The sequence below is a fragment of the Coenobita brevimanus genome, chromosome 50 (assembly GCF_032717465.1).
Source record: "Coenobita brevimanus isolate Jiangsu-jjx chromosome 50, ASM3271746v2, whole genome shotgun sequence".
Taxonomy (NCBI): Eukaryota; Metazoa; Arthropoda; class Malacostraca; order Decapoda; family Coenobitidae; genus Coenobita; species Coenobita brevimanus.
In genome coordinates, this window is record NC_137003.1 from 47167626 (window position 1) to 47181831 (window position 14206).

Below are 14206 nucleotides of genomic sequence, written 5' to 3' on the forward strand. Positions count from 1 at the left end.
AAGTTTCATCTCCATCCCTCAGTCTTATTATACTGTCCTTAACTTCCATTTTACCATTTACAGACCTATAATATAGTTTCGGCTCCTTTTTACATTTAGTTACAATATCTTTTTCGTATTTCCTTTCTTCTTCTCTCCGCACCCTTACATATTCATTTCTTACTTGCTTGTATGCCTCCCAAGCCCTTTCACTGTACCTTTTTCTCACTTTATTCCATGCTCTTTTTCTTGCCTCATGTGCCATTCTGCATCTGTTGTTAAACCATTCTTTCTTCTTTTCTGGTGGAATGCAAAACAACTGCACTCACAGGCCTTACACCTTCTACTGAGCGGACTCTGCCTGCATACTGCAAGACTTTTCCGATGACGTCACCAATTGCAACGTAACAAGTGTGTGCGCACACACACTAACAGCAATATTCACTAACACTTATGTCCTCTCTTCTTAATTTGACGAAAGATTCCAAGGACGAAGCTGAATGAATTATTGGCGTCCTATACACACTATGTATCCAATACATAGACTTTTGTTTAAGTACCATTAAGACCCAGTCTGTAACCACATACAAATATATGGTGTCCCTTGAAGTACTATAGTCCTTCTAGTCCCGGCTGACTGCTGCATGCAGCCGCTCAGTCGAGGCACCTTTCTTGGTGAGACAGTCAGCCAGTTGTTGTGATGTATCCACCCAAGACACTTCTTCAATCTCCCCTCGTTCCAACATGTCTTGTAATACAGCAATATCAATGTGCAATCTCCTGTCTTCAACGCCCCTGCAGGAGTAAAGGACATCCACCAGACTCTTGTTATCAACGAAACACTTGATCTTGAAATTTCCACATCCAGAGACCTCACGCAATATGTTGGCGAGATATACAGCAGTCTCAGCACATTCAAGCAGCACCAATGCTTCAGCAGATAAGGTAGATTTGACAACCCACCTGATCTTTCTAGTCTGCCAGACTATGGGACACCTCACCTCACTAGCATCTCGTAGGAAGATCACAAAACCTCCCTGAGACCCACTGCCTACAAGGTTGGCAAAAGAGGCATCCGAAAAACACTCTTTATAACATTTATCGAGCAGCCACATTCCTGGAATGTATTGCTTCATGTTGTCAGTCTTCACCCTTGCGATCACCTTGTTGAGCCTAAGCAAATCCGCCACGGTAGCTCGGTTCCTAGTCATACTCAACTCACACACATCAAAGGCAATATCTGGTTGAGAGTGTGTGGCAGTCCAATTGAGTTGTCCAATTAATGCTTGATACTCCGTTTTTTCAGACTTGGACAGCTCTCCTGATTTCACTGCTACATGATGTCTGCTCAGTGTGACTGGTTTCAAAGACGAAGTGTACTGGAACTGGTCAAGCGTTATGCTGCCATCGATGTTGGAGACGAGATTTAGACCAACGTATTTGAAAGCTTTTGATTCTGAACTGCTGATGAGGAATATTTGGCTCAAACAGTTTATCATTTGCTGCTCAAACTCACGTGTACCAGCCCAAAGAAAATCATCAACATAAATGCATACAATGCCTTTGACTTTGCCACTATTGCTCCAAGAGAACAGCACTGAATCCAGCATCAGAGTGACGTCAACTGGCTCTGGCACGAAACGCCAGCTCAGTTGACTCATGACCATGATGGAGGGTGGATGTTTGTTCCACTGCTTAGACCATGACACATTTTTCCAGTTTGGTGAGGTGAGGGAAGGGACTGAAATGTGTGAGGGAAGGTGTAGGGGTGTGAGGCAAGCACTTCTTCCCTTGCTTCGTTTTCCCTGGTTATAAACGTTTAATTTGAGTCTGCAGTTTTATACATTTTCTGTTACTTAAGCCAACTGATGTCACACACAAGCCACGCCTTCCTGAGCCCTGATGGAAAGTGAACCAACTTGGTATTAGTAGACTTAGGGTTGGTGGAGGCAAAGGCAAGTACCAAATGCACAGCCTCGTTTGAGCATGTAGGAGAGTCTTTCCGGAATTCCATAGTGTCTTCCTTGAATGCTCTGGCGACTAAACGGGCTTTGACAGTTGGCTTTCCATTTTTCATTTTTTCCATCACAACCCATCGAATTGTTATGGCTTCTTGCTCAACATCATCTACTTCCTCATACACTTCATTATTCTGCCGGTTTGTAATTTCGTTTTCCTTGTCACATAATACGTCCTTAGAGTTAAAAAGAACAAACATTTCTGCGTCATCATCAACTACTTCCCATGTGCTAAAATCATTTTGCAGATCCACCCAATCAGTATTGCCGTCAGAGTCCCTCTTCAGATTGTAGCAGTGTTTGTACTTTCCAGTAGCTTTGCGCGCCTGATTCACAATCCTTCTAGTCACCAACTCTCCACTCTCTGAATGTGTTCCCTTTATACATTGACCAACAGAAACCTTGGGAGGTTCAGTAACCAGGAGAGAAACTGTGGGAGGCTGATCATCCAGAACTGCATCATTTTCCGACTCGTCATCTGGTGGATAGTCATTCAGCACTTACGAAGAATCATCATAAGGCTTCTCCTGGACTACATTGTTCTTCTCATCACTAGTGACGCCATCCCCAACTGTAGTATTTTGTTCAGGAGCACGTGCTAGATGACACACGTGCACTCGCACGTAGACACTGCCGTGTCTCACCAGAATGTGTTTTCCATCTCTGCCTATTACAGTTCCAGGACCATGCCATTCATGACTGTCATCTCTTTTGTAAAAGTCTTCATCTCCATTTTGGATGTTGTTTAAGTCACTCTAACGTGTGTTGTGCCACAGAGCCCTAGCCAAACGTTCCCCCAATTCAGTTTTTGTAAACTCCTGTCTTGCTAAATGAAGAGCATTCAAATTGTCCCTCACAATTTTCGATGGCGATATAGGTTCCAAGGCTGGAGGATCATTTGCATACACAGTAGGCAGCCCAGGGTTTTGACCAAACACAAGTGTGTTAGGAGAAAAACCTGCATGGTTGGTGAGAGCATTTCTTGCTGATACTGCCCAAGCCAAGGGCACATCCAAGTCACACTGACTATCAGCCATTATCTTCCCAACAATGTCACCAATGACTGCATTTTGACTCTCACATGCTCCGTTGCTCCGTGGACTCTCTGCAGAATCGTCATGATCTTGATATTACAGGCCTCTCCAAGCACTCGCATTTCAGCATTGTTGAATTCACAACCATTATCTATAAGAATTTTTCCAGATGTGCCAAACAGAACAGTCCAGCTCCAAAATACTCCTTTGATAACAATGGTCGCACATTTGTCCGCGATTACTATTGCGGTGCAATACTTGGTTGCCAAATTAACAAGGATTAAGAAATAATGCCTTCCCCAAGCTTTCAAATCCATAACTATGGCTTCATTAAACTTAGATGCCATGGGCAAACTGACAACAGGTTGGGGCTTGGCTCTCTTGTATCTACAACAGACTGTACATGCATCAGATACAGCCTTGATAGCCCGCTCCAGTTCTGAACTTTTAATTCCAGCATCTGTAATAAGTTTGGGTACTTTAGCCGACATTGGGTGTCCAAACTGCCTGTGAAACTTCAAAGCCGTTTTGTCTACATCACCCCCAAGAGATGCCAGCGCGATCGTTTCACAAAACTCTTGACCTAGCCACAGAGAAATTGGTAGCAAGTAATGGCCTGAAGATGAGGACTTCAAATTAATGATAGTTCCACAAATTCTGACCTGGTCACTTTCAAAATTAATCAGCATTTTTTTTGCCTTTTTCGTGGAGCGTTTGCTCACCAGCAAGAGAATATTGCAGCTTACCACATTAGTCACAGTGGTTGCACATATATTTGCAATGTAGCATGGTAGAGTAACACGCTTGAGGGAAGAAACTGTGACGCCATCAACGAAAGTAAACATTGAGGATGACTTTTCTTCTATTATAGCTTCACGTTCGTAATCACTGAGCTCACTTAGATAGTAGTTGATCCATTCAACACCACACACAGTTGTAGAACACCTTGTGTCTAGAACAGCACATCCCTTAGATTCTTCTACGAGCGTCTGTAATTCATCTCGACTAGCAGTATCCTCTGCATAGCCCATGAATAATGACAGGTGCACTGTTTCAGAATTTTCGTCCCGACTGCCTTTATTTTCGTATGCATCTGGACAGTCACGTGCCCAATGAAATCAAGAATCACATACTAAACACCTCGATACCTTTCCGTCAGTCCCAAGCGGGTTTTGCCTCCTGCCGGTGGATAAGCGTTGGGAAATTCTAGCAGACATAGTTGAATGGCTATCACCACGACTACGATCACATACTGCACCACCCGAAAACAGTGTCCTTCCTCATTAAGTACCTCTAACATAAAACCTTTCCTCATCCCCGACTTTGTCACTCCAAAAAATTGATTCACTCTTCACCTCACTGGCAGACACCGATGCATCGTTCTGCCTGCAAATTTCCCCAATGAAAATACGATTCAGGACAATTTTCATATTTAGTTACCTCAGTTATCACAGACATCACTAGTTGTTGCTCACTGTCTGAAAGTTTGCATGAAGCCAGAAGCATAAAAGCCATCACAGAATGTGGCAGTTGTATGTCGTGCTTTGTAAATTTGAAATAAACATGCTCAAATTCTGCCACAAACTTACAAATATTCATATCACTGACTCTTCTGAAGTTGTACAACTCATGAAAAGCTGCAAACTGCCAACGTCCTTTGTCCACGAGAAATAAACCATCTAGTTTGTTCAACAAGGTCTGAACACCATTATCTTGTTTCAAATCAGCAGCGTCAATTTCTGAAGATACCACCCTCACTCATCCTGACAATGAATTGTGAATGGCTAGATCTTGCTCTTTTTTCGGTAAGTCCGTCACTTCACACAAGATGTCGATGTCCTTCTTCCAACTCTCATAGGCAGAATCATTTTCAAGTTTTGGAGGCCACTTAGTTGAACACACCACCATTATGCTCAAACTACGCTCTGCTACCTGGTTTATACATTTCTATCAGAAACTCATATTTCTCATCAACATTTGTGATTGTATTCATTTTACTCCAGGCTGCATTTTGGAAAAAGTTCCTCAGGGAAGCAAAGTCTGCCTTCCCATAATTGTATCTATTTTCTCTGTGTTTTTCATCTCTTCCTCCTTCCCTTACTCCTGCCACTTCCATCTCAATAACCAGATGATTACTTTTACCAAAGGGGGATTGGTAGGTTATGTTCTGCACATCATTTGGGTGTTTTGTAAATACAGTAATCCCTTTAATATCCAACGTAATTCAGCCAAAGACATGTCCGGAAATTGGGCCCGTCCGGATATTGGGCCCCTGCTTCCTGGACTGGTACTTCTGGACCCTAACCTAGCCTAACTCAGAAAAACACCTACATAACTCCCTACCAGACATGCATAGCACCTATTTAAGACCCTATTCACACCAATAAGGGACACATAAGAGTGAAATAAATGCAAAGGAACCAGAGAATGAGGTTTTGGAGGTGAGTATGGAAAATACAGTACACTATTAAACATTCTGGGTACTCTCATCTTAAATGTCGGGACCAACTGCCTAGCCCTGGTCTCCTATGCTCCTCATGGGGCAATGATTGGATGATGGATGGATGGATGGATGGGTACTTACAACAAGTCCATGGCCATCTCGATGAATACCCCCCCCCCCCTCAGACTCTGACAGTAAAAAGGTGCACCTGAAACACCTACAGTAATCAAGTCTTTGCACTGCACTTAGTCTTTTGCACTCTGAATTCAAAGTTCTTAACACTGTGCATTCTTTTCCCACTTGTGCGCTGTTGAACATTCCTGTAACCAGTGTTGCACTCTGCACTTAAGTCTTTGGACTGTGAACTCTAATTTCTTAACACTGCGCATATTTTTCTCACTTGCACTCAGTTGTACTGTTCAGTACTCTCATGTAACCAGAGTTGCACTGTGCACTTAAGTCTTTGCACTCTGAATTCTAATTTCTTAACACTGTGAACTGTTCTTTACAATGTACAACACTGTAAATTCCTGTGTGGTCTAGTGGCGAGTACTTGCTGTTTATTCACTGTCAGAGTCTGAGAGTAGGTGAGGCAGGTGGCCTAGGGGCATGTCACTGGGACTTGGTGATGGACTACCTACTGAAGACGACTCTGAAGGCAGGCGCAAACTCATGTCCAGTGGCGACTCCACCGTGGCTGATGTGCTGGGCTGTGGTTCGGAGGTGGAAGGCCTATCCTGGGGAGGCAGCGGTGTGGAACCAGGGCTGGGCACGGTAGGGGTCATGGGCCCGAAAGAACTGTCAAATCATTGATTGACACAAGGAACGACGATTCTGGCGATTGATGATGCGCTGCCTGAAAGCACGCACATCCTCCACAAGTCCCAATGGCCCCATCTCCCTGTCACAGTCCGGGTGTTCAAGGTAGTCCAGAACAAACTCTACATGCTCCCAGAGTGCGCTCAGCTTGGGGATGGCTGGAGTAGTGGCACGCTGAGAGGGGTCCGCATCATCGTCGCTTTCCTCGTCGGAATCTTCAAACTGGGTACTTTTACCTGCTACTGAAGATGCGATCTCGATATCAGACATGATCTGATATCCAAGATCACCCTCGTCATCATCCAACCACTCACGCACTTCGTCCACATCAACATTGTCGCCAGCTGCATGAAGTCGTGCATGAAAGTCATCCACGTCAAAACCTAGAAAATTATGCACCACATTGGCTTCAAGAAGCAGACGAGACCAACCACTTTCCAGAGTCTTGACAGAGACTTCCTTCCATGCACTGGCCCAGTTGTAGATGGCAGACTTGACGTTGTAGCGGCGAAGGTTTTCCAAAGTCCGCAGGCCTCGCGTGTCCCCTCCCTCCCTGTGCTTGTCCTCGTCCTCGAGAAAAACCATCACCTCATCCAGGAACTTCCGATGGTACAGCCTCTTCGTTGCCTCGATCACTTCTTGATCCATTGGTTGGATGAGAGCAGTTGTATTAGATGGCAGAAACATGCACCTAATGCGGCCATTCTCAGCCACCAATTCCTTGTTGGACGGATGCACAGGTGCATTGTCCAGAAGAAGGAGGGCCTTTACCTGGTCGCGCGGGATTCCCAGTGTGTTCGTCTGGCAATGGATGACCTTCTTGTTGCAATGCTAGTGAAACTAATCTCTGAAGATCTTGGCTGTGAACCAAGCCTTCATAGAATGGTACCACATGACAGGAAGGACATCCATCGCCCCATGAAGACACCGTGGCTGCTTTACACGGCCAACAATAACGGGCTTGTGCCGGTGCATGCCGTTAACATTGGCGCAACACAAAGCAGATAATTGTTGCTTCAAGGGCTTGCGGCCAGGAACACGCTTCTCCGTCTCCTCGGCTAGAGTGTTTGTTGGCAGCGAGTGATAGAATAGACCAGTTTCATCAACATTGTAGACTTGACCAAGAGTGAGGCCCTCCCTGTCGATCAAGCCCCTCACCTTCTGCTGAAACTTCACTACTCCATCCTCGTTGGCCTCCAGAGCTTCGCCATGGGCCTTATGGTTGGTAAGTCCATGCCGTAACTTGAAAGCAAAGAGCCAACCCTCGGATACTTTGAAGTCTGGGGCGTCGTGGAGCCTTGCGAACTTCTCAGCAGCAGCCTTCAGGTTCATACCATGCACCAGCACATGAGCAGCATGTTGTTGATGATACCAAATCAGCATGGAGCGGTCGATTTCTGCAAACCTGGAAGGGTACATAACCTTCCTCTCTATGTTGTGTTTGGTCTTCGATGCAAAGTCAGCTGTGTACTGGGTAAGTTTGTTGTGGGATTTCTTGATATCAAACAATGTAGAGCGGGCCAGGTTGAATTCACGGAGGATGTGTGACTTTGACCATCGCCCATCCACCTTGTCCAATATCTCCCTCTTCTTCTCCAGAGTCAGAACCACTCGTTTCTTCTTCTCAGGGGGCGGGGCCATCATCACACACACGAAGAAGAGGCAGGAGAGGAACAGCAGAGCCTGCAGGAGGTAGGGCACCACCACAAAAGCGAGCACGTGGGAGGCCATGGTGACGAGCATGCACTCATGATGAAGTTCTGGCGGGGAATGGGGAGGATGCAGGGGTGCTCTAGTGGACGTCAGTGGAACTACGTGCCAAAACACAGCTGGTCTGTGCCAAGTGCCAGGTTCAAATTACGCGGGGAAAAAAGGTTGGATTTGGGGGGGGGGGGCAATTTGGGAAATGTCCATAAATAGGGGTGTCTGGGAATTGGGCGTCTGGATATTACGGGGAGTACTGTACTAAGTCGAGCCTTGATTGTTCATTGTCACCTCAAATTCTTATATTTTCTTTAATTAATTGGGTTAACATGTATTCCATCACCAGTTCCGTTAACTTATTTCCCCATGATTCCTCATTGATCCCAGCATGCATACTTTCCCAGTCAACTTCTCCAGTTAAAATCTTCCATTATTACTATTCTGTTTCTTCATTCAATTAATATCTTTAGTTTAATAATGGATTCTCCTGTTAACTGTTAGTAATCTTCTTTTGTCCATGCCCTAGTTTTGGGTGGCATATGAAATACTATTACATCTATTTTTTCTCCATGGAAAAGTTTGGAAGGAATGAGAGAGTGTTTTTGATCGGTGATATGAATGGTAAAGTTGGGAATGTGAAGGTGGATGGAATAGTTGGTGAGTGGGGTGTGCCTGCTGAGATAGATGAGAATGGGAGTGTGTTAGTGGACATTTGTGCTGGGAGGGGGTTGGTGATAGCCAATACCCTCTTCAGGCATCAAATGATCCACAGGTATACATGGCAAGTGATAAGAAGGGTGGGTGGTGAACTGAATGAAAGGAAGGAAATGATTGATTATGTGTGTGTGGATGAAAGGATGCGAAGATGTGTAATGGATGCAAGAGCTTATAGAGGTTGGGGGAGTGGACTTTCTGACCACTACTTGGTGGTGGCCAGAATTAGAATTCAAGTAAGAGGGAGGAATAGAAGAAGAGAAAGACGAGAGGAAGGAGTAGTTGCAAGGAGAGTGGGAAGGTTACAAGAGGATGAGAAAAAGGCAGAGTACTGTATAAGAGAGAAGTGGAGGAACGATTGGACAAATATGAATTGGAGCAGATGGGAGATGTGGAAGGTGTGTGTAGGATATTTACAGAAGAAATATGTGCAGCATGTGAGGTGGTGTGTGGAAGGAAGAGAAGACGGAGGGGGGTGCAAGGAACAGTGTGGTGGACTGAAGAGGTGAGACAGGCTGTGGCATAAAAGAAGAAAGCATACAATGAATGGATGAGAAACAGGGGCGTGGAAGAAGTTGAGAGGCGGAAGAGAGAGTTATATGTAGAAAGAAAGAGAGAGGTGAAAAGATTAGTAAGAGAGAGTAAGAAGAGAGTGGATGAGGAATTTGGAAGGAATTTGAGTGTAAAGTGGAGGGACTGTTAAGAAAATGTTCTGGAAAGAGGTGAAAAGAGTAAGACAGGGTGGAAGTGAAGTTAGCAGGGGAGTGAAAGATAAAAATGGTAGATTACTAGTGGAGAAGGGAGAAAAAGTGAACAGATGGAGAGAACACTTTAAGGAATTGTTGAACATAGAGGATGGAAGTAATGCAAGTATAAGTGGCTGGGGAATGGCTGGGAGAAGGAGGGAGGTGAGAAGACAGGAAGAAATCAGTAGGATAGAAGTTGTGGAAGCAATGAAGAAAGTTAAATCGGGGAAAGCCCCAGGAATTGATGGAGTGTGTGGTGAAATGCTGAAGCATGGGGGAGAGATAGTAGTAGAATGGATGTGGAAGATGTGCAGATTGGCCTGGGAGGAAGGTAGAGTCCTGGAGGATTGGAAGTCAGGTATAATTATTCCCTTGTACAAGGGAAAAGGGGGAAAAAGAAGTGTGTGGTAATCATAGGGGGATTTGTCTTCTTTGTATAATTGGTAGGATACTTATTGACAGAGTTAGAGAAAGAACAGAGAAATTAGTTGGAGAAGAACTGGGAGGCTTTAGGAAGGGAAGAGGTTGTGTAGATCAGATATTCATTCTTAGATCTTTAGTGGAAAAGTTTCTAGAGAAGGGAAAGAAGTTGCATGCGGCTTTTATGGATTTGGAGAAAGCATATGACAGGGTGGATAGACAAGGATTGTGGAAAGTGTTAAGAGTATGTGGAGTAGATGGGAAGTTGTTGAATGCTGTGAAGAGTATGTACGATGGTGCGAAGGCTGCAGTGCGTGTGGATGGTGAACTAAGTGAATTTTTCTCTTTGAAAGTTGGGTTGAAACAGGGATGTGTCATGTCTCCATGGTTGTTCAATCTGTACATGGATGGGGTAATAAAAGAGGTACAAGGTAGGGTAGTGGATGTTGGAGTGGCCCTGGTGAGAGAGGATAGTGTTTGGAAACTCCCTGTACTGTTGTTTGCAGATGATACTGTGTTGTTGAGTGAAGACGAAGGGGAGCTGCAAGGCTTGGTGGATGAGTTTGGGAGAGTGTGTAAGAAACGGAATCTAAAGGTGAATGTAGGGAAGAGTAAAGTGATGGTCTTTGAGAGAGGTGAACTCAGTGAATGTACAGCGAGGTTGGATGGTGAGGAATTGGAAAATGTGAGTTCGTTTAAGTACTTGGGTAGTGTGATGAGTAAGGATGGAGGTTTGGAGGGTGAAGTGCTTGAAAGGGTACAGCAGGGAAGAAAGGTTGCTGGTTCTTTGAAAGCAGTGATAAGAAACAGGGAAGTGAGAATGGAAGTGAAAAAGTTACTACATGACAGTATTGTGATACCAACTCTAACATACGGAAGTGAAGCTTGGACGTTGTTGGAAGGACACAAGTGAGAGCAGTGGAAATGAGTTATTTAAGAGGAGCCTGTGGAGTCACATGGAGAGACAGGCTGATGAATGAGGATATAAAGGAGCATTGTGGTGTGGATGTGGATGTGATAGGAAGCGTTATGAGGAACACACTGAGGTGGTTTGGCCATGTGGAGAGGATGGGGGGTGAAAGACTGACGAAGAGAGTGTATGTGAGTGAGGTGGAGGGGGGAAGAGGGAGGGGGAGGCTGAGGATGAGATGGAGGGATGGGGTGTAGAGGTAAATGAGAGAGGGGGGTGAGTTGAGAGCAGGGCAGTGAAATGGCGGGGGACAGGGCGACTTGGAGGCGATTTGTTTGTGGCCACCCCAAACGGGATTGAGGCGTCTGGCAATAGATAGATAGATAGATAGAAATGTCCTCTATTTCAATTCCCAAAAGTTCAGCCATGGTATTTTCAGTTTCTATATTTTTTGCTATTATGTCATTACGGGTTAAAATCATTATACCTCCCCAAAACTTGCTTTCTCTATCCTTCCTCCAAATATTATTATTGTTCCATCCAAATAATTTTGTATCAACATCTCAGGGCAATTTAGTCTCCACCAAGCAAACAATTTCAGGTTTATTTTCATTTATATAATCTGCAATTTCCCCTTTCTTAGATATTAACCCGTCTGCATTACTGTACATGATACTTAGATTTACTGCACTGGTTTTATCCTTATTCATACTTCCCTTTTTCGTATTCATATCCATCCCCATTGTTTCCTTCACTTCTAGTTCCTCACAGCCACTTCCTTACTTTCATATCCATCACTCTTCAAAAACAAGTTTTACATTCTTCCTCTGTCCTCTTGTCATTTTTTTCCTTTACTTGTTCCTTCAGAGATATTAAAACTCCTCTTTCTTCTTCATTCAGATTTTTTCTTACTATAATATTTTCCATCCCAGCCTCTTTACTTAGTTTCCAGGTCACTTTAAGTATATCATTTACTACATTTTCTGACAACAACTTAACTCTCATTGGTCTTGCTTCCCCTTTCTTATATGGCCTTATATTCCTTACTTCCTCAATTTCTTTTTCCCACTTGTTTCCTTCGGGATCGATCTTGGCCAGTATTTTTCTCACCTGATTCGTGTCTCTCTTGAGTCTCACAGATCTAACCTTTTCCTCGTCCTCCTCCCAGTTTCCAAATATTACCACACATCTGTTCCTTTCTACAGTTTCTTTCATTATTTTCTCTATTTTCTTCATTATTTTCACTACATTTTCTTCCATTTTTTTCTTGTTCATTTCCCTTTCTTCCTGAATTATTTCCCTTAAGCTAACCACATCTTTCTGTTCTTCTTCCACATGTGACCACTTTGCCTTTTGCTATTCTAACACATTACTCACCTCCGTTTTGTTACTGCTCTCTTCTAGTTTTCTCCTAAATTCGATATTTTCTCTTTTCAAATTCTCGATCTCCTGATTCGCTTTCTCATTGGCCTGGATCAGGCTCTGCATAGTATTGTCAGTATTTTCAGGCTTGTTTCTTAATACTAGATCCTCCACTTTCTTTTCTAGTTAACTAATCCTCATAATCAATGTTTTAACCCAATCCAACACATTTGTTTCACTGTCAGATCCTGGAAATTTGGGTCCCTTGATGTTTACATTGTCAGCCATGTTTGAGGTTGGTTACAGTACTAAACAGCTGTTACTGAAAATACTATAAACATTCATGTATACTCACTGACAATAGCTCTTTACATTTTTGGTAGTCTATATTAACTTATAATACTTTAAACTTAAGACATGACCAAAAGAGACAGGACAAACATAATTCCTGAAAACTACTCAAGGTTTGCAGCGGTGGTTTGAGAGGCGGTTGAGACACGTCCGTTCACTCTGGTTGGTCCGCTCTGTGTGTGTGTGTGTGTGTGTGTGTGTGTGTTTGTGTTTTTCCACATAAACCTACCTGGATTAACAATTGGCCACTTACGTTAAGTATCTGAACTGAGTGGCCTAGTTTGGATCCCACACTCTTTAAGAATCAGTAAGGGATTGATGATAGATAATTGAAATGTCAAAATTGGAACACACTGATTGGTGACAGTCGTGAATTGTGAGTATGATGTGGAGAGCAGCTCGGTCAGTTTAACCCTTTCGTGTTTATGGGTGTGGTGCAAATTTCAACCGCTCATTACCATTTGACGCTGGCTGCATTGGAGCACATTTTAACCGCCTATTACTGTTTGACGCTGGTTGCATCGAACAAAATGTTTCATATTTTTTTTTGTTATGGAAAGATTTCTGGACAAGAACAAAGCACTACTTGCTTCCCTGTGTATCCCTCCACCGCGCTTAACCCACTCTGCACCCAGCATCACTCCACTGCCCCTGTCAGAGTGCTACGAGCCTTGCTCAAATGTAAGATAATTTCCTTTCACGTTCCGTAAAATTGGCACTGATTGACCTACAGTAATTCTTTGTACACCAAAATGTAGCCAAATAAATTCCCTATAACTTTTTCTTAGTAACGTTTTCCATAAAAATTATATATCTATGAGAAAAAACTGAAAAAAATTGAAGTTAAAAAAAAATTAATTAAGGCATAATTTACATTTGGCTGATCTTTTTTACAGGACCATAGGCAAGTACATTTATTCAGGACTATGGTGAAAAAAAATTATGATTATTGAAGCATAAATAAGGGTGTGAGGATAAATTATTTATGAACTCTCGAGTGTGCGAGAATAGCGCGGTGACAGGGGGGGGGGGTCTCTCAGTGTGTGACCTTGGACGCCGAGGCCCTCTTCCTGAGTACTTGCTCGCAGTAGGATGCAGCCAGCATCGAATGGTAATGAGAAGGTTAATGCTGCATCGTGCTTTATGTGTAGACAGACCGCATTGTAAGTCAGGGATGGATTAAAAAATGTCATTCCATGCAGCTATATTCTGTTCATACTAACCAGACATAACATTGACATTTTCTATCATGAACACCAAGTTGTAACAGATTAGCGACAGATTGCGGCACTGGTCATGATGAAGTTCTGTGAGAGGGAAATTGAGCTGTAGAATTGTCATATTCTACCATTGAGGTTCAGAAATAGGCTACATTTCATTCATTCATCATCTAATCCAATGTTGTCCCATGAGGAGCATAGGAGCCCAGGGCTAGGCAAGTTGGTCCTGACAAATGAGAATGACCAGCCTCACTCATCCCTATTTGGCATTATGTGAGCAGTAAACCCCAGTCACCCCTAGGATATAAACCTGCACCAGCTCAGTCTGAATGGAGTGCCTTAGTTATCCATTACACCGCCAGGTGCCAAGATTTGGTCATATGGTTACCACCCAGCATAGTAAATGGTTTCCAGGTGTACAGGAAACCATTTGGCGTGTTAGTGTAGTCACCCACCATTTGGCATGTTACTCAGTGTACTGTAGAG

At 43.7% G+C, this 14206-nt stretch overlaps 1 protein-coding gene across 1 annotated transcript in view; it reads left to right on the forward strand.

Annotated features, from left to right (window-relative positions):
• CysRS (cysteine--tRNA ligase, cytoplasmic) overlaps positions 1 to 14206 on the forward strand; it is a 48471-nt gene that overhangs the window by 26570 nt on the left and 7695 nt on the right. The window lies entirely within an intron of this gene.